Source organism: Podarcis melisellensis (genome assembly GCF_964234715.1).
Source record: "Podarcis melisellensis genome assembly, chromosome: 5".
Classification (NCBI taxonomy): domain Eukaryota; kingdom Metazoa; phylum Chordata; class Lepidosauria; order Squamata; family Lacertidae; genus Podarcis; species Podarcis melisellensis.
The window spans coordinates 66677625-66702620 of record NC_138537.1 but is presented as its reverse complement, the minus strand read 5'-3'; the positions used below and the strand labels follow the sequence as shown (position 1 = coordinate 66702620).

Genomic DNA, 24996 nt, shown 5'->3' with positions numbered 1-24996 from the left:
CTGCAAAAATACAGGGTGTGTGTCCTACCTCTAGCAGGAGAATCACACAGTTAAGATTGTGTTGTTGTGCAGTCTTGCCTTTTGCCCAATCAGCCAGTTATATTATCCTTTCCCCATTCAGTCAGAAAGCTCGTGCTTTCTGGGCAATGGTAACGCTAGGATTCTCTCTCTTGTTGTAATGGCTGCATCAGGGAATCACACTGTTTGCTTCCTCCCTTAAGATGACATCACTGATCATACCATGGCAAGGGGGGCAGTGTCAATGCTACAAGTGGTCTCTGCTCAGAGTGATGGATGCACTCAGCATGGTTATTTAATTTCTCTTAATGCCCCATTATTTGGAAATCACTGTTTGGAATGGGCTTGGACGTAGGAAATCTCAGCTCACTTCTCCAGTTCACTAGGAAGCATATTGGATGGCCTTGAGCCAGTCACTATCCCTTAGCTTAACCAGCTCACAGAATGGGTAGGAGACTAAGATGTTACTCTGACTTCACTGAAGGATAAATGGACTTTGAATGCAAGAAATAAGAAAGGTTGAAGGAAGAGATAAAAAGAGGCAGCTAAAGCCAATACCAAATGCTGTGTCCTTTAAAGATTAGCACTTTTAAACAACACTTTCTAAAAATCAATTTAACAACAACACAGACAATGCATTATTCAAACCCATAAACAAACACACTTATAAGTCCATTGCATTTGGCAGGGAAGCCTTTATGTAAACTTTACTAAGTGGGAATTAAAGTAATCCAGTCTGTGGGGTATTTTAAAGTTTAGTGCCATGACTTCAGTAAATGCTTTACCCTTTAGTTCTCATACCTCTTTAAGAAATAATTTGTTTTATTCTGCTTTAATTTGAACATTTGTTTCCTTTCCCATTTTTAATTTTATTCTCACTGTAGAATGCAGAGGACGTCAGAGACTTATCTCTCCTTCATAAACGGTCATAGCTCAAACTATTAGTGCAGGAGAAAAGTGTGGAATTATATAAAAAAAATCCACTTTAAGACAAAAAAAGATTAATCCCATAAGCTGTTCAATCAAGTATTAATGAAATATTTCCATTATTTCCAAATGAGTTCATTTTAACCACATATTTCAGAGGTTCTTGGCAATCTCTTGCCTTGTTCCATTGGTTTAATGCCAACATTGCTGACATAGGGATGCCAGAAAGAAGACAGAAAAACTGGATGTGATAATGACATAATGCACCCTTTCCTGACATAGAATCATAGAATTGTAGAGTGGGAAGAGACCACAAGAGTCATCTAGTCCAACCCCTTGCAGTACAGGAATTTTTGCTCAATGTGGGGCTCGAACCCCTGACCCTGAGATTAAGAGTCTCATGCTCTACCAACTGAGCTATCAGTCCAAGTCCTAGATGTTGTCTGCTCAACATATGAAGCGTACATATATTCACATACTTCACTATTATTTCACTGGAAGGATCTAATTTGCAGGTACCTCTATTTGACTGCTCCCACATGTAAAAAATATTGTGCTTGCTTAAATACCAACATGCATACAAAACACTTGTGCATCAAGAGCTATGCTAGGCTAGATCCCACTGAGTTAAAGAAAGAGGTGAAACAACACAGCCTACCAAACAACCTATCAGAAGAACAATTTATTTTGCAATCACTTTTTTAAATAAAATAACAATTTATGTACTAATAGAAAACTCAAATGCTATATAGTGAAAGGGGGGGTACTGTGAAACAAGAGGGAGGTACCAACATGTACCACAAAAAAATATCCAATGAAGACTTTGCATTCTCAGTAGCCACAAAATGAAGAATTCCTTAGATAGGGATTGCCTATTAGTTCAACCTGCACAGATTGTGCATTGTTTCTATTAGCAATCTTCATGAACCCTCTATCTGCCATTACTTTCTGCCATTGTTTTCACTCATCCTTAGATAACTTCTAGATTTTTTTTTATTTCATAGAAAGAGTGATTTGTTCATACAAGTTACATTGCTTAGATGTCGACTTTTAATTTAGCAGACTTCAAATTTCATTTAAGAAAACGTAGAAGAGGCAGTGACACACTGCTTCGCAAATGTGTTAGGAAGACAGAATATTTTAGAACGATCAGAGCACTGTTTATTTAGAGACCTCTTTGCTCTCTTAAACAGGTTGTTTAAGGAATGTTACTGTGCATTTATATGTGTTACTCCAGGGACAAGGAAGCTATAATAGGTGTTAAGATGAAGCCAATATGCTGTATTAAAAAACAGAGAGAGAAATCAGCTCACATCTGGGCAGTGTGAAATTATTTGCTGCTTTGGCTTCCTATTACAGAGTCATAGAATTAGAAGGGACCTTGAAAGTCATTTAGTCCAGCACCCTACAATGCAGAAATCTCAACCAAAGCATCCCTAACAGATGGCCATCCAACCTCTGCTTAAAAACCTCCAAGGAAGGAGACACCACCACATTCCAAGGGAGTCCATTCCACTGTCTAACAGCTCTTCCCATCAGAAAGTTCTTACTGAAATTTAGTTGGAATCTCCTTTTATGGAACTTGAATCCATTGATTCTGGTCTTAGCCTCAGGAGCAGGAGAAAACAAGCTTGCTCCATCTTCCATGTGACAGCCTTTTAGATATTCAAAGATGGCTATCCAATCTCCTCTCAGTTTTCTCTTTACCAGGCTAAACATACCCATTTCCCTCAACCATTCCTCATACATCCTGGTTTCCAAAACCTTGATCATCTCGGTCGTCTTCCTGTGCACATGTTCCAGCTTGTTAATATCCTTCTTCAATTGTGGTGCCCAGAAGTGGGCACAGTACTCCAGGTCTGAACTGACCAAGGTAGAATAAAATATTACTTTTAATGAACCAAACACTACAGTGGTACCTCGGGTTACAAACTTACCGTATTTTTCGCTCCATAAGACACACTTTTTTCCTCCTAAAAAGTAAGGGGAAATTTCGGTGCGTCTTATGGAGCGAATGCCTACAGATGGTGGGGGGATTCTGCCTCAGTTGTGAGCAGAGGATCCATGGTTCCCCTTCCTTTCCTCCTCCGTGGCTCGCTTTGAAGCAGCAAAGCAGGAGAGGAGCTGCTTACATGGGTGTAAGCGGCTCCTGTCCGGTTGGCTGCTTTAAAGGAACTGTGCTCTCTTTCCCTCCTTCCTCCCTGCTCAGCTTGCTGAAAAGCAGCAAAGCTTTTCAGCGAGCTGAGCTGGGGAGGAGGGAGAGAAGGAGAGCCTGCTCACTTTAAAGGAGCAAAGCAGGAGAGGAGAGGAGCTGCTTACACGGGTGTAAGTGGCTCCTGTCCAGTTGGCTGCTTTAAAGTGAGTGTGCTCTCTTTCCCTCCCTCCTCCCCAGATCAGCTTGGTGAAAAGCTCCTTCTCCACACACCCCAGATGTTCTCCTTGTCCCTTCAGTGTTTTGCCTTCCTTCCCCACTTAAAATGTGGTTACAAAGCATGGATCCACATGGATCCTCAGGATGTTTGCATTGAGCTACCCCAAACTCACCGTCAAATCACATGTCTGTGGCCACAGCATGAACCACAAAAATTATACATCCACTGTTTTGTTCAGAATATTTTTTTCTTGTTTTCCTCTAAAAACTAGGTGCGTCTTATGGAGTGAAAAATAGGGTGATTTGTTCCGGAGGTCCGTTCTTAACCCAAAACCATTCTTAACCTGAGGCGTGCTTTCACTAATGGGGGCCTACTGATGCCACTGTGCCACCTGCGCACAATTTCCGTTATCATCCTGGGGCAAAGTTCACAACCTGAGGTACTACTTCCGGGTTAGCGGAGTTTGTAACCCAAAGTGTTTGTAACCCAAGGTACCACTGTACCTCTGATGCAGCCTAGAATAGCATTAGCTTTTTTTGTTTTGTTAAACTGCTGCATCACACTGTGGACTCATGTTAAGCTTGTGGTCTATTAAGACCCTTAGATCCTTTTCACATCTACCGCTGGCAAGGGTTTCTTACATCTATCACATTTTAGTCCAAATAGCATTTTTATATTAACATCAATCAGGCTAATGTACAGTCGTACCTTGGATCTTGAGCACCATGGTACTCAAACGTTTGGCACCCAAACGCCATAAACCCAGAAGTAAGTGTTCCAGTTTGTGAACATTCAATGGAACCTGAACGTCCAATAGGGCTTCTGTGGCTTCTGATAGGCTGCAGGAGCTTCCTGCAGCCAATCAAAAGTCATGCTTTGGTTTCTGAATGTTTTGGAAGTTGAACGGACTTCCAGAATGGATTCCGTTCGACTTCCAGGGTACGGCTGTACATCCATTAAGATCATCTCAAGAGAGACAAAGCTGATGTAACTGTACACAACCAGGAGCCTTCCTGTATGGGGGCAAGGAATAGGAAAATATTGTCTATTGTGGAGCTTGTTTAGGGAGGAAATTATGGTGTAGAAGGCAGTCCTATTATTTGAGTTCTTTCCAAATGCCAACTTTCCTTAAAATGGCATATTATCCAGATAATTATATTGATTCTGGAACAACTGAGATCATTATAGGCTCTGAGGTTTAGCAGATTTACATCAAGGAAGAATAATGTCAGAATAGGAATTTGTTTTGATCATTTTGTTTTAAAGTGAGAATAATTAAAAAAGCAAGTCATGCTCTAATTCCCTTGTCTTAAATTGCACTCTCTGAAATTGTTTAATTTTTTTATATGAGCATAGCTGCTCCTTGTCTATTCTTGATCACCGTTGTTAATGAGAATAAAAGATCAAGAGCATGAACTGTGTACTGTTTCACGTGAGCATTTTCCCAAACAAGCTGGCTTAAATATGTTTGAGTGTTCTCATTAGCTTCCTGATAATGATGGTAGCCTTGTGGATACTTCCAGAGTGCTGGTGATTGCACATCATTTTTTAAAACTCTATGTTGATCTTGTGACTTTCACCCAGCATGGGGAAAACAAAATAAAAATTCAACTGCTGGAGCCGTTCTTCCTGCTGTGATTATTTTAGGAGGAAGAACTGAATCCACATTGAACTTTACATTTTCATGGCTCTAATATTACTTCATCTGAATGTTGCAACCTCAACCTCTTTGAGTATTGTTGGGTATTCAAGTGGTTCAATGTGCTATTTGAATATAAACAAACTTGATGATAATGATGATGGGAAGCACTTACAATTTATTTCAGTGGGATTTGCTTCCAAGTTTTAAAAAAAATTACTGTGTAATATTTGGAGAATAGCTCCAGTTTCAAAATGTAGGGTGCAAGGTGTTCTCATTAACCAACATTTAGCACCTTTGCCGATTCCTTAGGTTTTGTTCTGTGTGGAATGCATGTGACAACAGGGAATATATGACAACAAAGAATTTCACATTGTACAAATCAGTTTAATAATACTGCTTTCTGGGATTTCATACCAGAGTACTTCCCAGCCCTACCTGAAGATTCCAGGGATTGAACCTGAGATCCTTTTACTCAGTAGGCCCTGGGGCAGAACATTATACAGTTGGGGTGCCATGATAATGAATGCCATATGTCACACCCACTTCATTGCTAAGATGGAGAAGGAACTCTGATGAAGATCTTTATTAATGCCTGGAAAGATTCATATTGGAACACGTGGTAGAGTAGCATCGTTTACTGACTGGGCAGATCACAAACTTCTGCTCCAGTTTCTCTTTTTGATACAGCTCCAGAATCCTATCCTTTCAGAACTCTGCATGCAACAAAGATACATTTAACATGCAATGAGTGTAAGGAGGGGAAGAGTTCTTCACACTCTGCACAATTAGCCTGTAAAAAAATATTTTCACAGAGTAGCATCTTATGTGCCAGGTGCCTGGGACTGGATTCCTTTTTTTTTCCAGGGGGTGAGAATAAGGACTCTGAATAAGAAAGGACATTGCATGTAGCTCCGCACCCAGAAGCATGTCCCCAAGAGAAGCCCAATGGTTACTAGGGCACTTCCGCCCCAGATATGTTGCATTGTCATCTTGTGACTTGGAATGCAATAAGGGACTCCCTTGCTGTGGTGGAGTAAAAGATTGCTGGAGCAGCTACACTTTACAAGTAATTGGAGACACCTTTTTCCCCCCTTAGTAAAGGCAGACCTTACAACTGAGCTAGAACTACTGATTCCAAATGAGGCTCACCCTAAAGCTGACTGTTGCTGAAGCGGTATTAGGGCATTTTCCTGCTGAGCCCTACGTAAGGACTTGCCTCATAAGGGCCAGCCCTGCCATGATCTGAGGCTAGCCTGTTGGCTCAGACACCAGATTGGTGGGGTGATGAATTGTGCCCCCTCCCCAGCTGCTCACTGCTGCCTCCACTGAATATTTGACCTGAAACAATTTGCCACTTGTGTTCATCTCCTGGCTACTTACCTACCCAATACTGCAGGCTGCCCTAGCTACAAGGATGCTGGCACCCTATGGAGCAATGTGAACAAAACCTGTGTTATCCAGGTACACATGAAAGGATTGGTGTTGTCATCTTAGGAATTGCCCTGGGCATCTGGTTAGTCATGGTTAGATAAAAAAAAAAGTTGAGCTCCATGTACTATTGGTCTAATGTGGCATGACATTACTCATGTTCCCTTTAAGACATTAAAAATGCCTAAGGGTTTAGGATTAAAAAGTGGATTCCCCCGCCACCCACCTTATAAATTTTGAAACTCCTCACAGTTTCAGAATGTAATTGCCATGATGTCTTGGAAGCTGTTGTATGATAAATACAAGAGCTTGTGGAGTGACTTAGTTGTTTTTAAGATCTAGGCCATTGTAGATAAAATCATTTGTTAGCATTTTGCAGCCTCCCTATATAATTTGCATTCATTATGGTCCCTAAAGAATTGCAGATCCTCAAAAAAGGATACCTTTCAAAAGTAATGTGTTGATGTTTACATAGGCCATGTATATAACATTTCACAAAGTAACATAAATACAGAAGACAGCTTCCCCCTCCCTGCAAGAGATGGAAGCCTGTAATATAATAATGATTGGGGGTGGGGGTGGCATTTATGTGCAAATGCAGTTAGATACCCTTAGGCTATGTTTTGTTTGGGGCGTGTTTCAAATTTCCAAAGAGGAAAATAGCTTACATGTCATTGAGTGTCTTCAATAATTTCCATACAGATACTTCTTTTAAAATTGGTTTCTGCATCCATAAGAGTATGGAGCATATGATATTGATGTGGTGCAAGAAAGGATTGGGGAGAAATCAAATTAGAAATGATACACATACCTTTGGGAAATATGCAATCAATAAAGCTTTGCACGTAAAACTATGATGTAATATTTTATTTGCATCTGCACTCTGAATGAATGAAAGTGTCTTCTATTCTGTCTTAAAGAATAAAAAAAAAACTTTTCCCCACTAGTTTCAGGATAATTTGCCTCAGAGTATGTGAAATGACTCCCAAAGAAGAAAAATTAAAGCAGCACACACACATTTGTTTTCTTCATTTTATAATAAATTTTGTGTTTTTTTCCAGTGAAAACTATAACAGGCCATATTCTTTGTAATCAAACTATCCTTTCTCTGAAATACAGCCCAATTCTATTTATGCCTACTCAGAAATAGATAACAGTGATGTTCTCTTGAGTGAGCCTTGACAGGAACTTTGAGGACTCATTAAAGCCTGCCGCAAAGAAAGAAAGACAAGTTTCAAATGCCCCCTAATTTTTCTCCAACATAGACTGAAACCTTATCTAGAGAGGAATCCATAGTTTTGCACATGTAGAATTTTCCCTATAACCCATACAGGTTTAATGTAGTTCAGTATCTCTGTTAGCCTGACCTCAGCAGGGATAGTCAAAGACACCCTGTAGGTCTTCATGGAGGAGGATGACCTCCTCCCCACTCTAGGCTTTCTGCTGTAAAGCATCCTTTTCATAGGGATTTATGAAGCCTCAGATTGGTTGGGGAATATTATCTAATCTTTTCCAATTCTTTTTTTTGGGGGAAGAACTCAACTCAAGTTATTTCCAGGTTAAGTTGAGGGTTCTTTTTGAAGCTTAACCATCTGTACTCAGAAGTGTTCCTTTAATTTAATAGGATTATTTATTCCTAAGTAACTGACGCTGGTGTTGGGAAAGATTGAGGGCACAAGGAGAAGGGGACGACAGAGGATGAGATGGTTGGACAGTGTTCTCGAAGCTACCAACATGAGTTTGACTAAAGTGCGGGAGGCAGTGGAAGACAGGAGTGCCTGGCGTGCTCTGGTCCATGGGGTCACAAAGAGTCGGACATGACTAAACGACTAAACAACAACTGTGCATAGTATTGCAGCCTTAATCTACCCAAAAGGGGAATGATGTTACTCGCATGGAAGCCTTCATCTACTTAGTCTACAGCATGTATTGTTATTAGATAATGAACTTATCTTATTAGTGCAACTAGAAAGTATGTGCCTAAGTAATATTGTAACCAGTTCAGACTAGGATTCAATGATCAGCAAAGATCCTATAGAGGCTACACATTAACTTGGGGGGGGGGTGCAGCCTAATCCTTTGCAGAACTATTTCACTATCTGTTGATGGGAATAATTTTTGTATATTTTCATTTATCTCTTTTTGCTTTTTTCCCTCCAGAATGCATCCAGTTGCAATGAAACAACATACTCTTCTGGGAAATGAAGTGACCCTAAAGAGTTCAGGTACATTTCTTTTCTTACCAAAAACACATAATTAAAAAACAACAACCAATGTTTGCTACATAAAACATAACCTGAAATGCAGGTATCATACAATTTATTTGTTTACTTGTTTTTAAATATTTATATTTTATTGAAATTTTTCAGTATAGAAATGCAGTGAAGGGAATGAAAAGGAAACCCAAAAACAAAATCATTGCTTAAAACTATAATACAATATATATTATTACCGTATTTTTCGCCCTATAGGACGCACTTTTCCCCCTCCAAAAATGAAGGGGAAATGTGTGTGCGTCCTATGGTGCGAATGCAGGCTTTCGCTGAAGCCTGGAGAGCGGGTGCGCACCGACACCTCTCGCTCTCCAGGCTCCAGGAAGCTATCCGCAAGTCTTGCATAACCCGGGGAACTCCCCCCGGGCGGCAAGGCTTGCGGGCGGCAGACATCCGCAGTGCCGGACAGACATCTGCAGTGTGGGGAGCCCTGCAGGAGTTCCCCGCAGGGCTCCCCACACTGCGGATAGCAGCCTGCCACCCGGCGGGTGGCGCACCCTGAAGCAGAGCGCCCCGTGCGCCAGACAGACATCCGCAGCATGGGGAGCCCTGCAGGATTTCCCCGCAGGGCTCCCCACGCTGTGGATAGCAGCCTGCCGCCCAGCGTGCGTGGCGCCCTGAAGCAGAGCGCCCCGCACGCTGGACAGACATCGGCCAGCCCCACAAGCTCGGGGGACAGTGGGGAGGTGCAGCGCCGCCATCCCACTGTTCCCCGACCTGGTTTTGGGGGGGAAATAAAGAATTTCCCCCCCTTTATTCCCCCCCACAAAAAAGTAGGTGCGTCCTATGGGATGGAGCGTCCTATGGGACGAAAAATATGGTATAAGGCAATATATGTATATTGGGTATATAAGTAATACAGATATTTTGACGAGAGTACTCTGGTTTCTCTTCATATTGTATAAATCTTTCACATTTTATGATTTACTTATTTTTTAAAAGAAAACAAGAAATATAAAGCCAGTTTGAATATTTGAATAAAATGAAATATTTTACATGCTAGGGCTGTAATCCTGTGCACACTCACAGTGGTGAAAATCCCACTGAACGCAGTGGGACTTGTGAGTAAACATTCACAATATTGCATTGTTAATTTGCAATATTGCAAATTATGCAATATTGCATATTGGTTCAAGGGCAGTATTCATCCTATAGAAGCAGTAAAAATGTGTGTGTGCCTGTAAGTAAAAACAAAAAAAATTCCTTCCAGTAGCACCTTAAAGACCAACTAAGTTAGTTCTTGGTATGAGCTTTCGTGTGCATGCACACTTCTTCCTGAAGAAGTGTGCATGCACACGAAAGCTCATACCAAGAACTAACTTAGTTGGTCTTTAAGGTGCTACTGGAAGGAATTTTTTTTGTTTTGACTATGGCAGACCAACACGGCTACCTATCTGTGCCTGTAAGTAAGTTCATGATGTGATTGATTGTGTGCCCAGGTGCCATGAGCCCACCACCCCACACTGTGTATGAGATTGAATGACCACTTGTGACAAAATCCCTTTTGGTTCAAATTGGTCATCTCAGTACCTGAGGTTCGTTTTGATAATGCCAGATTGGTGAATGCATGATTGCTCACTATATCTTTTGTGCTGGATTTTCTGTTATACTGCAAAGTGTCCTTTCTGATATCCACAGCATGGAGTTAGTCTTGTGCAACTATTTTTGAAGAAGTGAAATGGCTATTTCTAGTATTAAATTAGGGGCTAACTATACATTACTGTAAACATGCCACTTAAAGCAACATCAGGGATTTTTGTAAAAAAATATTAAAAACAAGTTTAGGAAGCAACTGGGTTTTGGGGGGTTTTTGTTTTCAAATTTCAATTTTCCATGCAGAATAGCTCCTTCCCCCCTCCCTTTCAGGATTGTAGTGGAAAGGGGGTAAATCCCCTCTTCCTGATCCTCTTCAGGAGACCTGAACTTGGTTGACTCTAATCACACATTTAAAGTAAGGTTAAGTTATAGCCTTAGGGTTTTTTTTGCATGTGACACTTAAAACATCACATGGAAGCATGCTTGTGGGTTTTTTTTAATTCACAGCCAATCTAGGGCTGATATTTGAATTACAGACTAGCAAATTCAAAAACCAGTTTAAATCTTCTATGGATGTTTTAAGCAACACACGTTGCTGCTAAATAAAATAAAATAGCTTTTTCCCATTCTCAAACAAATCTGCCAGTCCATCTTCCTTCTTTTTACTACGCTTTCACTTGTCCCTCCCCCTGAAAAAATGCATATGAGGAATATCTCATTCTAACTTAAATGTTCAAATAAGCTGTAACAAGCTTATTCATTATTAGCACTGACAAACTTCAGCTGGTTTCAAACAGGATAAAATACTATTTAAATGCGGCCAGTCAGTCACCAACATCTCTTTGCATCAGGTTGCTGACAGGTCCCTGTGTTATAGTTCAAATTTAGTTGGGAGGAAACAGGTTGAAGGGAAAGCAAAGCCAAAGATATTATGATGAGTAATCCACTGTAGTTTCATATATATAGTAGTCTTAATTTCCTTTGGGACAAGGACAAAAGGGGCTATAGGGTGAAGAAGCAAAATAATAAAACATGTTAACATGAGAAATGCAGGCTAGCTTTTGGATGTGAGGTTGTTCACTGTGTATTAAAAGTGCACTGTGATTTGTGTGCCCTGGCTGGCTTCTTGGTGTTCTATTTTCTTTTATTCACTGCCCTCTAGAGGTATTAACAATATAACAACAACTGCCAGCTGCCATTTGCTGTTTGCTATTATTTAGCAGGTAGATCTTTGCTCTATGCACCTCTCCAACCCCCCCCCCCCCAAAATGAACTTTTCCGTCATTTTAATCCCTCTCCGTCCTTTCAGATAAATTCACAATTCCCGGATAAAATGGATACCATCCATTTTAAACAGCCGTGTGCACTAAAGTGCTTATTCCTATAACTGTGTGTTCATAAGCAATTTATGTGCTGGCTTTGCTGAAAAGGTCCATTAGTCATCACACTTGAGGGATGTAAAAATGTTGGAGTTATCAGCTTCTCTCAGCCCCACTCCCCGCTCCCCCTTGCCATTTAAACCCAGCTATTATGTCTCCATACCATTGTGATTTGACTCATTTGCAGATTGTAGAAAAAGAGGTCAAACTCTCAGTGTCGTCTTTCTAGAGAGAACTGAGTGGGAAGCAGCATGCAGTCCCCCCCCTCTTTTTCTTTAATTTCCTTCTGTGCTTCAGTTAACTCTCGACTTCATCTAACTCTGCCAGATAATGCTGTACGACTATCAGCCTCTCAGCTTCTCTGCTGCTCCTTTCTCTGACCCCGGACATGGAAAAAAGTAGTATCAAAGGATGGGGCTTCACCCCTTGAATTCTGGCTCTGGTTTTCAGCACTTGTTGAAAGCATGTGTATGCACAGCCTTTCAGCTTTCCTTACCTGACACAACCTGGGGGGAAAAAGCCTCTCTGATGGCATTTCCCCGGAAATAAGCAGCCTGGTGTTGAAACCACAATGTATGCTCTGCATACTTATTAGGGGATTCCAGTGTTTTTTCCTCACCTACATGTGGAGCATGAAGTGTGTATTATCCTTAGGTGAGAAAAAAAAATAAGAAGAAGAATTCAATAAGCCTATCCTTGTCAGAAGATGTGCCATATTTTCTAGTCAAACGGTGCAAACAATTCTGCTTGAACAGTAAATTTCTCAGTGGTAATCACATAATGTTCCATATCAGTATATTTTAGCTACAGCATACTCCTTGAAATGTTGCTTTATAGCTTTCAACATCATTTTTCGTTTTGGCCATGGCTGTTAACACAAGACGGGTCATTGCATGCTGCTGCTTCTGCTACCCAAGCAGGGTAACAATCAGGGCACTCTTCACAGAATGAGTTTCTATTATAGGTATGGACATTGGGGCTTTGCGTTATCTTTGCAACTATCTGTTAATTTAGCACAGCCTAAGATGATCTAAGGGGCGCGGGTGGCGCTCTGGGTTAAACCACAGAGCCTAGGGCTTGCCGATCAGAAGGTCGGCGGTTCGAATCCCCACGACGGGGTGAGCTCCCGTTGCTCGGTCCCAGCACCTGCCAACCTAGCAGTTCAAAAGCACATCAAAATGCAAGTAGATGAATAGGTACCGCTCTGGCGGGAAGGTAAACTGTGTTTCCGTGCACTGCTCTGGTTCACCAGAAGTGGCTTAGTCATGCTGGCCACATGACCCAGAAGCTGTACGCCGGCTCTCTCGGCCAAGAAAGCGAGATGAGCGCCACAACCCCACGACTGGACCTAATGGTCAGGGGTCCCTTTACCTTTACCTTTTTAAGCTGATCTTATGGGGCCAGAGGAGAGATTGTAGTACCAGTAAATGGCGTTTCCTTGCGCTCTGGCTTCTGTCATGGTGTCCTGTTGCGCCAGAAGCGGTTTAGTCATGCTGGCCACATGACCTGGAAAGCTGCCTGTGGACAAACGCTTGAAAGCGAGATGAGTGCCGCAACCCCATAGTCGCCTTTGACTGGACTTAACCATCCAGGGTCCTTTACCTTTTTTTTTACCTGTAGTACCAGACTCACAGCTATCAAAGTTCAGTCCCTTCAGAACCTAAACTGTTTTCTGTCACCCAGCTCCAAACTCTGGTTGCTCAGCAATCCTTTAGCATATTCAGAGCCTGTTTAGTATTTCAGAGATTAAACTTCATCACATTAAGACTGTGGCGGGCTGGAAGGGGGGATACATTTAACATGCTGATACTTCACATAGTATTAATATTTGTGAAAAGTCTGGCATTAATCAAATTGCCAAGTAGGTGTCATGGACTGGCTGAATATAGAGGAATGGTAGGAGGAACCAGCCGGGAAACCCCCATAGGAACCCCCAGGGGGATAAGGCTGAGAGCCAGGGGATTGGTAGTGACCAGAGGGAGAAGACTGGGGGGAGGAGATGTCAGAATCTGGAGGGGCAACAGGGTTTAGGGAGCAGTAAGAGTCTATGGCAGAGTGCAGAGTTGCAACCAGCTCACCTCCCTGTCTTGGTCTCTGAGAATAAAAAGAGCAGAACAGAAATTAGTTGTTCACAGATGCACATTAGTTGTACACATACGCAGTTTGAGACTATGTAGGAAAAAATTAAAATTGGATTTACAACTGAGCCCAAAATTAATGGTTGGCAATATGGGGGGGGGAGGCAAAGAAATTGGGAAAAGACTGAAATTCTGAGATATTATAAAAGAACTTAAAAAGAAAAAAAAGCTTCAAACATTTGTCAGTAAATTATATTCTGTGAAATTTGAACAGCACTATTTTGTTGTCAAGTTATTTGGGTGTGATCCTTATTTGACATCTGATACTGTTTCTAGGAAATGACCACCCACTATGTTTGTAGGAAAACCGATAATTCCCAAGGAATGACAAGGCTTTAGATCCTTAAATACCAATGAACTGGTATCTCCTGGGTCAATTGACTCTTTCTTGTCAAGAACAAAAGTGAATAGTACTGAAATAGATATATTCCTCAGGATCAGTTAGAGAACCCCTTCTCTATAGGAACAGATGTTACACACATATAAGTAGAAATTAAATTGTTGGCCCTTATGGGAGAGATCAGCAAATCCACTTGCATGTCTTTCCTTGACCTTGAGGCCCATAAGTTTCCTCAGGACTGGGAAAGGAAGAGAAATACCAGCTATGGCTTATTGCCACCCACTTTTTCTGTTGTGTATGTATTTTGCTCTGTTGCTAGTGTGGTAGTCTTTGTTCTCTTCTCTGGAATTGAACACATTCAATGAAGAGCAGGCTATAAATTTTCTTCTTCTTCTACTACTACTACTACTTATTATTTCTATTTCTACAATGGAATAAGCCTTTGATTTTCAGAATAAGTCACATGCAAAAATTACTATTTGTAATTTGTTGCTGTGTTAGTTCTGTGAAGGACATGGTGTGCAGTGATCAATTCATACAGAAAAATTTGAGGAGCTCAGTTTTTGCACCTGTAAAACACAAAATAACAGGTGAAAGCAAAGGTTCCCCAGACACTTTTACTGGAAAACATTTCCTCTGGCGACTCTGGGGGCAGTCTGCAAGGTCATCCAGTTTTGAAACTATATAATCTTTTTATGTTGTTGTTTTTAGCTCTGTTTCAGTAGATTTTATTTCTTCATCCTGGGGAGAGAGAAATATATTTCACAGAATGCTTTGCACCTAATGATAATCTGTGCAGGCAAATCTATATAACATACCATCCGCTTTTATTACTGAGCTCTGCATGCTTTCCCAGGATATGTCAAAGAAAGTTTAGGTCAAGAGGTATCATTTTAAAAACTGCCAAATCCATTAAACATTGCTGTGCATTTTTTATCTGTTTAGTGAGACTGCTTAGTGACTTCAAATACTTACATGGCTTTTGCAATATTGTTTTGATATATTTTGGGAAGGGGAAACAATCAATAAATTGTCATGGGCACTCTTTTTGCTTTATTGGTTTAAACACAGCCCGCCTGGCTCACTTTTAATGCAAACAAAGTAATGTTCTGTGGTGCAAATATGTACCATGAGGGGTAGCTACCACCTTTTTCCACTGTTGTCGTGACAACTGAAGCTAATCTCTAAACGTTTAAGGGCAAGGTGAAGAAATTGGTTGGAAGATGCAAGAGATCTTCAACTGAGTATTCGGAATCTGTCTAATCAGCAAGCTTTTTTCTCTGAAACAATTGTGTGGATACAATTTCCAAAGGCCTCTTTAACTGTTCACATGTCCAAAACCAGTAGGCATTCATCCAACATGGGGTTGTTCTCAATGTGGAGACATCATTTAGCTATAATGAATTGTTGCTGTTGATTAAGATATTCTTGGTGAATTTGTCTAGTTAACCCTTTAAAGCCATGTGTGCTAGTAACTAGGGGCTTATTTGGGCATCCTGGCTTCCATAAGGTTTGCAGAGTGCAATAAAATACTTAGAAATCAGTGTCCATTTTTGTTGTTGCTGGGGTCAGGAACTTAAATCCACTTATAATGTGCCATAGACGGCTATGGCAGTGAAGTCTGGCTGCATGGCCATCACCAAGACCATTATACTGGACCCTACTAGCTGCTGTGATTTATAAAGACCCATCAGACTTTCCAGTAATCAAAGTCGTAATGCTTATGTTTGACTATGCAATCTACACCAAATTAAAGAGATACTTCAAATTACTGTGCATGGAGAGCTGAAGGTGTAAAGGGCTCATTAAAAATATTTCTTTTCCCATTGGAAATAATCTTTACAGAAAATTTGCAGTTGCAAGGACGGTGCTGGAGTTGAAGGCACTGAAGATGGAGGTTACACAATGAAATGCTGGAGTTGAAGGCAGTGAAGATGGAGGTTACACAATGAAATGGGGATGGAAAATATGCAGAGATTATAAGACTAAAGTTACTGGCTGATAAATATTTACTCAAATTAATAACATGTAAATTTAAAAAGAGGCATTTAAAGAGAACAAGAGCATAGCAGCAACGACATGCACATTTTTATTGTTTGAAATTGTTATCGCCTGCAGTTTCATAAAAATATATCAAGGTGGTATGCAACATAAGCATCAACAGAAACATCAACAAATACTGATTGGTTAAAAAGGGGGGACTGTCTTAAAAGCCTGTTTAAATGGTTCAGTTTTCAGAAGATGTCTGAATGAAAGCAAAGGTTCCTGCCAAACCTTTACTGGTAAGGGTCAATTGAACTTGATTGGTGTGTGGGACAACCACTCATCACAGGACCTCAGTGATGAAGGTGGAGCAAAATGGACCAGGCAGTCCTTAGGCCCAAGTTGTTTGGGGCTTTGTGAAACAGCACAAACTTGGCCCAGTAGCAGGTATGCAACCAGTGAAGCTCTATCAGCAATGGGGTAACATGTTGCCAGTAACTTGGTGCTATGAAGTATCTGGCTGCTGCATTCTGCAATAGATGCAGCTAGTTATAGCTTTTACTAAACTAGTGTACCAGAAAGTTTGCAGTAGAATTTTTATAAAAGCGAACTGAATAAATGAGACCCTCACACATAAGTGCACCCTTTTCCTCTATCCTCTGGCACTGCCACAAGGAGGAAATTCTCAACTTTTACTTCCATTTTCTTCCTAAAGGTAACTTTAAACAGCTTTGATATCAAAACTCCATCTCTCCTCCACCCCAGCCTCCATTGCAGCCTGAGGCTGTGTGCTCCTGGAAAGCTTTGTGTAAATCCTTACTCCCACAGAGCCCAGGAGCAAAGACTAAAGGCAGCTCCCTTTCTAAATTGAGATTTGTAACCAAATACCTGTGCCACCTGATCAAAGGTTAAACACTCATGTGTTAGCTAGCAGAAAACAACAATAGTTACTTATCAACCCACGAGTTCAGTGGCCACTTTAGGGTTGCCATATTCTGAAGAGCAAAAAAGAGGACACATTTACTGACTTTTACTTTTAACTATGGATCGCTTTGATGACTCTCATTTTGCATACCCATGAAAAAGAAGGCGTATCCTGGAAAAAGAGGACATATGGCAGTTCTACTCTGGTGGAATTTCTCCATGCTAAAGCCTGCAGTAATACACATTTCAGCATTCCCCATTTCAGTGTCAATTAAACAATTATACTAACAGGCTGGAACAGCTAGACTTCTAAGTAAGATGTGGGGAGTCTGTCTTACTTACAATGGAAGCTTGACCCTCAGTCCCCTGCCAGACACTGTCTTTAGGCTGCTCTCCTAAATCCCAATGGGTGGGGTCAAAGAGAAATTACCTACATTCTAGGTTTACCCAGCCATCTTTCTCCAAAGTGAAACATACCGTATTTTTTGCACCATAACACTCACTTTTTTCCTCCTAGAAAGTAAGAGGAAATGTCTGCGTGTTATGGAGGGAATGCCTATGGATGGCGGGGGGATCTGCTGCAGTCATGAGCAGAGGATCCATGGTTCCCCTTCCTTCCCTCCTCCGTGGCTCGCTTTGAAACAGCAAAGCGGGATAAGAGCTGCTGAGTGGGGAGGAGAGAGGGACAGAGAGCCTGCTTCTTTAAAGGAGCAAAGCTCCTTCTTTAAAGGAGTAAGCGGCTCCTGTCCGGTTAGTTCCTTTAAAGCAAGCAGGCTCTCTGTCCCTCTCTCCTCCCCACTCAGCTCGCTACATATCAAAGTTTTTCAGCTCGCTAAGCTGGGGATGAGCGGGGAGGAGGGAGAAAAGCAGAGCCTTCTTGCTTTAAAGGAGCAAAGCGGGAGAGGAGAGGAGCCTTCTCCCCTTAAACCCCTCTTCTGCATTATTAGCAGCATCCTTCTCCACATACCCCACGCGTGCTCCTTGTCCCTTGAGTACTTTTCCTTCCCTCCCCACTTAAAACGTGGTTACAAAGCACGGATCCACATGGATCCTCAGGATTTTTGCACTGGGTCACTCCAAATTCACCATCAGATCACATAGCATGTCCATGACTACATCTTGCACCAAAAAAATCACGCACCCACTGTTGCCTGGAGCCACAGTGGTGCAAAAACGTGGTTACAAAGCATGGATCCATATGGATCCTCAGGATTTTTGCATTGGGCTACTCCAAACTCACTGTCAGATCACATGTATGTGGCCACAGCATGAACCACAAAAATCATACATACACTTTCGTTTAGATTTTTTTTTTCTTGTTTTCCTCCTCTAAAAACTATGTGCGTGTTATGGTCGGGTGCGTGTTATAGAGCGAAAAATACGGTAGGTATCCTGAAATAAAGCCGCACTTTCTGCAGACCAGGTGTAAGTGAGCGATTTCTTCAACCCTTTACTCAGACATGGGCCCATGGAAGATATGAAACACCCCTCTTTTGATGTGCTCCTTACCCTGGGCATTCCAGGTGGTCACTATAGAAACTTTGTAACTAACAACAGGTGCATTTTGATGCAGCTCCAGCATGCTGCCACTGCTGGTTTTTAAGCCGGGTTCACATGACATTAGCCATGATCTGCCTGTATCCTGTAGAGAAATATTCCTCTTCAATGCTCTTTTTCTCAAGCCAGCTTCCGTGCTATGCAAAAACAGAAGCTATGGTTCCATTGTGGTGTGAACAATTCCGGTGGCTTTTGCCCATGCATATAGATGGCATGTGTGCACACAGATGAGAGCTTCACTGAATTGGAGTTTTGATGCAGGGAAAGAAATCATTGGATCAAGACATCCCTGCCCCTGCTTTGATGTGAACAGCAGTGGAAGAAAGTGCCTTGGAAAAACAGTTGGGGGAAACAACCTCACAACTTTTCAAGCTGCTTTTCAGTGGATTTCAGTTTGTATGAATACTCTCCAAAAGTGATATCTAATCTATTTGTGGTGTTGTGGTGTGCTAATGAACTATTGAATTGGTAAAGGTAAAAGTAAAGGTAAAGGTACCCCTGACGGTTAGGTCCAGTCGTGGATGACTCTGGAGTTGCACGCTCATCTCACTTTACTGGCTGAGGGAGCCGGCATTTGTCATCAGACAGCTTCCAGGTCATGTGGCCAGCATGACTAAGCCGCTTCTGGCGAACCAGAGCAGAGCACGGAAACGCCGTTTACCTTCCCGCCGGAGCGGTACCTATTTATCTACCTGCACCTTGACATGCTTTAAAACTGCTAGGTTGGCAGGAGCTGGGACCAGACAACGGGAGCTCACCCCATCGCAGGGATTCAAACTGCTGACCTTCCGATTGGCAAGCCTTAGGCTCTGTGGTTTAGACCACAGCGCCACCTGCGTGAATTGGTATTGGACAGCAAATATGTTTTTTTTGTAACAGCTGTTAGTTTCACACATAGTTTTTTGATGTTTTTTTATTTCTTTACTCAATATTAAATTCAGAGGAAATGTGGCAAAAATTCCTCTCCCACGGAAGCAAAAAGATTGACAACCAGAGCATCCTTGGATATACTGTCAGATCTATTTGCTCTGCAGTTGGAGTGAAATAATAAAAATGCAAGGGATTCAGCATTCATTTAAAATCTAATTCAGGCATATGTAGAAATGTAATTTTTCTAGTGTTAACAGACTTATTTTTGTGGCTTGCAGCATTTTTAAATGACAAAATTATTCACCTCACTGATCTGGGTTTCCTCTTTCTTTGAAATCCCTGCAACAGTAAATCAGGTAGATTAACTAGGGATAAACCACAAAGAACATCTTCCCAATATATAGGTGCATACAATGTTTGAAAAAGCCCGAAAAGATGTTCAGAAATCTTTAATCAACCTCAGAAAAGTTTACTGTAGCAACAACAAAAAAACAACACTATGCTTTTCCTTACTTTAGTGCTCAGTAATTGTGTGATAAAATAGACTTGAAAATGATGGAAATGTTACTGGTGGTATTAGCATTTTTAAAATGTTTCACTGTGTTCTTGTGGATATGCTCAATGAGGAAGCAACTGCAAAGGAACCAATAAGCAAAGTAATAAAACACACACCTGCTAATTCTCAATTACCAATATGACTTCTATATATAGACAGGGATCTTTCCATTCATTAAAGGATTCTGGTCCAACAGAAAATCCTGCTAGTGGGAGGAGGGAGGCAGTTTTCCTGATTTGCCCTCCAGTCTCCCGCCCAACACTATTCCAGAAGGTGATTTAACATCCCAGAACAGATTCTGTGGGAATGACCCAAGAGGGAAGGGGAAATAAGTGAAAGTTACCTTCCTGCTTCCACCAGTAGGTGTGTTCCATGACCAGAATTTTGCTTGCTAATTTATTTCTTTAATGCTTGTATACCACCCTTTCATATAAAAGGACCACACTGGTGTACAACAGATACATGTACAGTGAAAACCACATAAAAATCTAAACTGCAGCCCACTAACTATAACATAATTTAAAAATTATTATTTAATTGTCTGGATCAGGCTGGCAGCATAGAAAAGAACACTGGGCTTGAGTCTCATGTTGGGCGAAAGATTCCTGCACGTCAGAGGGTTGGCCTAGAAGACCCTTGTGGTCCCTTCTGACACTCTAAGAGCATGCATTTTCTCAGAGAAGGATAGATAGATAGATGATAGATGATAGATAGATAGATAGATAGATGATAGATAGATACATGATAGATAGATAGATAGATGATAGATAGATAGATAGATAGATAGATAGATAGATAGATAGATAGATGATAGATAGATAGATGATAGATAGATGATAGATAGATAGATAGATAGATAGATAGATAGATAGATAGATAGATGATAGATAGATAGATAGATGATAGATAGATAGATAGATGATAGATAGATAGATAGATAGATAGATAGATAGATAGATAGATAGATAGATAGATAGATGATAGATAGATAGATAGATAGATGATAGATGATAGATAGATAGATAGATTAGATAGATAGATAGATAGATAGATAGATAGATAGATAGATGATAGCTAATAGTATTGTTATGCAGTGCCAGTTATTTTGCTGCCTGAGGCTCAGTGTAAGTGGTGCCTTCCATTTCTAAGGCCAACACATTAAAAAGCATTGCTGCATCATTGGAAAGGGAATTCCCACCTTCATCAGTCCCCATTCATGGTTTGCCTAAAGCAAGAACCAATTACTAACAACAACCACCAACACCGGTGGGGTGGCATTCAGTAGATCCATCGAAATTAATGAATGTGACTCAGGTCCATTAATTTCAGTGGTTCTACTCTGAATACTTGGTGGAATAACAACTCATGTCTCTTGTTTTGCTTCCCTCTAATATGTGTGATGCTGTGCTGGTTTTGGAATTTCTTGCCGTTTAAGGAAGATGGGAGCACACGACAACACTGCACATTTATAACCCACAGACTTTAAGCACCTAGCACTTACCAAGGAAACTCACGGCAGCACATATTAGATTATGAAGCAGTTTCATTCCCATCCATTTTGTAGCTCAGCCCAGAGCTTCTTAGTTACAGACTGCCATCAGACACTGCCTTCTCTGGATCTAATCTCATTCTTTTAGTCTTCACAAAACACAAATCAAGTATTCTCACCGCATTGTGGGCTGTGGAAACGTCAGTCCAATATATTTCAGTTCTGTCCTCCCCAGTTTTTGCCCTGGGGGCCGTTTGCAGGGAACCTGAAAAGAGGAAGCTAGTGTCAGTGGCAGAGATGAAGGGTGATGATCAATCCATGTAAAGTAAAAGCAGACTTTTTGCCAGGGAGGGGCAGAAGGCATGGTCTGTTTTATTAGCAAAGCCCTGCTAAATGTGCAGATTGTGGAAGCATGTACCTTGTTATTGGCTCACTAAGTATGTTGTCTGCTTCTCTTTCCCACTGCTGTTTTCGAGCACCTCTGACCCTGGCACTGCCAGGCCCCATCAAAAATAATGAAGCTTGACAAATGCAGCTTTAAATCTTAGGGCTTTTCTCCTCCAGCCTACTATGCTTCTCCTGCTTGCCTGTTGTTGTCATCATTAGGCATCTGATACAAACTAAAGTGGTGGTTAGATTTGATTTACAAAATGGAAAAAAAATCAGTTTAATTATCAGTATATAAATTTGTAATATGGCATTGAGGCTCCCCCCCAAAACACACACACACACACACACACACACAACCCAACACATTCACTGGCTGGGGATGAGGTTGTGCTCTTATCTAGAAGTAATGACAGACATAATACAAAAAAAGAGAGAGCAGAGATGTGAATACATTTTTTTTTTCTGCTATGCTTGCCATCAATGGGAATGTCATATATTTATCCAGCTATATGCATGACTGGTGCCAGAAATATTGATGCTAACTCAAAACTTTTTATTTATTTATTTATTTGATTCTGCTTATTTGTTTAAATTGTTTTTCAAACTCTAAACAAGAGAGTCCTTAGCAGATGCTCTCTGAGAGCTGGATATGTATTTTAAGGCAGTATCTAGGTTCGCATTATTCAAAACGTTTTGTTATCCTAAAAAAAAATATTGGTAAATTGCTAAGTGAACTACCTACTCTTGTCCTACTGAGAAAGTATTCCAGAGTAGAATCAAACACTCATTGAATCTGAAAGATTTCCTTTTGCATCTGAATGTGAGACAACAGGACATTTTTGGCTCAGTTTTACTATGTCTGAAAAAGAAACTATCTGCTTATCATAGAATTCTTTAGATAAGCAAATGTTGTGTGGTAGGGGAAATAAATGAAGTTTTATTTGGGTCACTATAGATTAAAGGTAAGGTGAACATTTGCTTTAAGCTCTTTCTAAGTTTATGGGACTATTTAAGACCTGGCGGAATAAGATTATCCACTGTTCAGGTAAGCATTCATCACACCCCATAATCCTTTTAATTAGTGCCTTAAACTTTCAGACCTCTATACAAAATGCAGCTGTTATTTTTCCCTATGTTTAAGCTTTGTTTGTTTAAAAAACCTTATTTTTACGACTAAACAACCAGGGATACTGCAGTAATCCACCAATTTTCATTTCTGACATTGATATTGTAGCTCCACTGAGTGGGCAAGTATCTGTTTAGTTTAGTTTTCATAAAGGTGATAAAAACAATTATTTATAAGTTTTCTGGATGCATAAACTCATGTCAACACTCCTCGGAGAAACCAATTATTTGTGCCTGGGTGCTTTGCACAAACTGGCAGATTTGTGTGCAAAGGACACAAAGAACAGATATCACTGATGCTGAGAAGCCTTACTCTAACTCTATAGTATGATTAGAAAAAGTTATTTCACCATGGAAATGGATTCCACTTCAAGCTTGTCAGTTTCTTTGGTGTTGTTTGCAGCTTTTGCAACAAGTCTTGATAGTACATAGTGTGTTCTGTCTTACATCTTGCATTTCTTTGGAGAGTTGTACATGGAGGGGGCAGAGAGCACAGTCACTGCCAACATTCCACCCCCCTCACCTCTTCACCTCTCCACCAAGGCTATATATATATATATATATATATATATTTCTTCAGAGTAGAACTTAAATAGAGGTTCGAAGCTTTGGGGTGGAGGCAGTTTGTCTGTTTCATCATTTCTTTCAGCCTTTCACAGGGGGTTGAGTAAATAAACCAATAACAATGGGTTTTCCAGGGCGTAGAGGATGGAGAGACTTTTCTTTTTTTTTGAGAAAACGCATTTCCTTTTTTTTGGGGGGGGGGGAAATAAAGGCATGTGTAAAACTTGTTCAGAAACCGCAAAATTCTGTTGTGTTTCCTGGAATATCTGGCATTGTTAGTGGAATTTCAAGCACCGCACCATCAGTTCAGCTGAGAGATCAGTTCCTTTTGACTTGTCCTTCCCCAAATCTGTTTTCATCACAAATGATCTTTGTACCTTTAAGAAATGGTGTCTGTTTGCTTCCCACCCACCCCTATCCTTTTTATTTTATGTTAAAGGGGGTTTTTTTTGCTTTCTTTTTTTTTTAGATTGTAAGTATAAGGACTCCCTTCTAAGCTGAAGAGGGAGCAGAATGTTTTAAATAAATAAATAAATGAGTTTTTGTACAGATCTGATACTATGGCTGGGATGATAAAGGCAGCCTGCTGCACAGTGACCTTGAAGGAGAGACACCACATGGAATTTCCCCTCCCATGTCTTGCTTCTAAGACACCATTGGGGGTCATGGAAATGGCAGATAGATGATATCAGAATCCTCAGTGAGAGGCAGGGAAGAGCTTGCTGAATGAAAGACTGGGAGAGGAAAGGAAAGCTCCCAGGTGAGAGCTAGGAGGCTCTGTCATTTTGTGTGTGTGGCTTGGATTAAAAACTACTTTCAGCAGAGAGAAGATTCAGTAATGGTGCAACTGCTGTTGTTGTTGTTGTTGTTGTTGTTGTATTTTGGGGACCCTGGTGCCAATTTTCTCCTCCCTTATCTCCTTTGCTGTTGCTCTTACAATAATATGTATTTTCTGAGAATCTGTATTCAATTATAACTTTCTTATTATTATAATTATGTTTCTATAATTGTTTTGCCCCATAAGCAGTTATGAAAGTTTTTCCTTAAAGCAATAAGATAAAAGAAACAAATCTAAATAAAATCAAAAACAGAAAAAGGGAGCTCTTACGTAAATCTTGTCACCCGCAGAAAGTGTGGAGCCTCCCACCTCTCATCTGGGAGCTTTCCTTTCTTCTCCCAGTCTCTCACCTTGGAAGATCTTCACTTCCCTGCTTCTCACTCAACATAGTGCTTATATATAACTTGTTTTTATTTTTATATTGTATAGCTATTATGTCATTTATTGACATTTGTGTTGTGTTGTGTTGCAAACTGCCCTGTGGTTTTTTGATGAAGGGTGGCATATAATTTCTTTTTTTTAGTATCAATAATAATAAAATAATTATAATTATAATTATAATAAATAAAATAAAACAAGTTTTACACATCTTCAAACAACTCTCAATTAGATAATCTAGACATGAATTTAAACACTTCATATCACTG

The 24996-nt window shown here is 40.6% G+C and overlaps 1 protein-coding gene across 15 annotated transcripts in view; it reads left to right on the top strand.

The window, feature by feature from the left end:
* PCDH15 (protocadherin related 15) overlaps positions 1–24996 on the top strand; it is a gene marked incomplete at its 3' end in the record, with an annotated part of 626354 nt that overhangs the window by 222432 nt on the left and 378926 nt on the right. For 14 of the 15 annotated variants that reach the window (XM_081912931.1, XM_081912944.1, XM_081912947.1 and 11 more), the window contains one exon: positions 8548–8612. The exons of the other annotated variant lie outside the window; for it this stretch is intronic. The remainder of the gene's footprint in view (positions 1–8547; positions 8613–24996) is intronic. 15 annotated transcript variants of the gene reach the window in all.